Source organism: Charadrius vociferus, unplaced genomic scaffold, assembly GCF_000708025.1.
Source record: "Charadrius vociferus isolate BGI_N301 unplaced genomic scaffold, ASM70802v2 scaffold613, whole genome shotgun sequence".
Lineage (NCBI taxonomy): Eukaryota > Metazoa > Chordata > Aves > Charadriiformes > Charadriidae > Charadrius > Charadrius vociferus.
The window spans coordinates 505,651-506,551 of NW_009647757.1; the positions used below are offsets into that span (position 1 = coordinate 505,651).

At 69.4% G+C, this 901-nt stretch overlaps 1 protein-coding gene across 1 annotated transcript in view; it reads right to left on the reverse strand.

Moving 5' to 3' along the window:
* EXTL1 (exostosin-like glycosyltransferase 1) overlaps positions 1-901 on the reverse strand; it is a 6,891-nt gene that overhangs the window by 3,386 nt on the left and 2,604 nt on the right. The gene's annotated exons all lie outside the window — the stretch shown is intronic.

The window sequence follows — 901 nt, forward strand, 5'->3', positions numbered from 1 at the left end:
AGGATCAGCCCTGCCCGCCCTGGCAGCGTTTCGGCGGGGGCAGAGGGACGGCTGCCCGCAGGGGCGCAGGCAGCATGCCCCCCCAACCCCCCCATCCCGGGCTGGGCTCGCAGCGTGGGGCTATGAAAGCCCCTTCTGTGCGGGCCGGTGAGGAGAGGCGCGTCCGCTGCCGGGTCCCTGCGACCGCTCCGGAAAATCCAATATTGACATTAGGTCGGGACAGACCCCGTCTGTTCCTGCCCGCGGGGAGGGAGGGACGGGGGCAGCCGAGTCCTGGATGGCCCCGGGGAGGGGGAACGCGCGTGGTCCAGCCGGGGAGAGCTGTGAGGCCAAAGGGCTGCTTGAAATGTGCTGGTGCCCAGGGGGAACGGTCTCCCCACAGAGGGGATGGGACATGGGGCTGGTGCCAACCTGGGGGTTGAGGATGTGTCTTCTCCATGGGGGCTGGAGCACCCTGGAACACCTCGGCAGCCTGGGATGTGGGAAACCGGCCCCAGTGCCAAGGCATGAAGTTTTGCCATCAAAATCCGCCCCGGGAGGAACCATCCCGACATCTCCAATGGATGCTGAAAGCCCCACTAGAGCATCCTGCCCCGTTAACACCCCGGTGACCTGCTGGAGGGGTGAGGGCGGCTCAAACAGAGCCCAGACCCCCCCTCCATGAAACCTCAGCAGTGACAGCCACATCCCCGGGGCCGGACGCTGCCGGTGCTCGCCGTCGGGGCACCCGTTCCTTGGGGACTCCCGCCCAGCTGTGACCCCCAGCACCTCCGTGAGGTCGTCCCCACCACCGGGGCTGGGTGGGCAGCAGGATGCATCCTTGGGGGGGGCAGAATGGCCGCGGGGCAGCCTCCCCTCGCAGGCAGCCGGCGCGGGGAGGCTGGGCCGCGCCGGGCCGCGG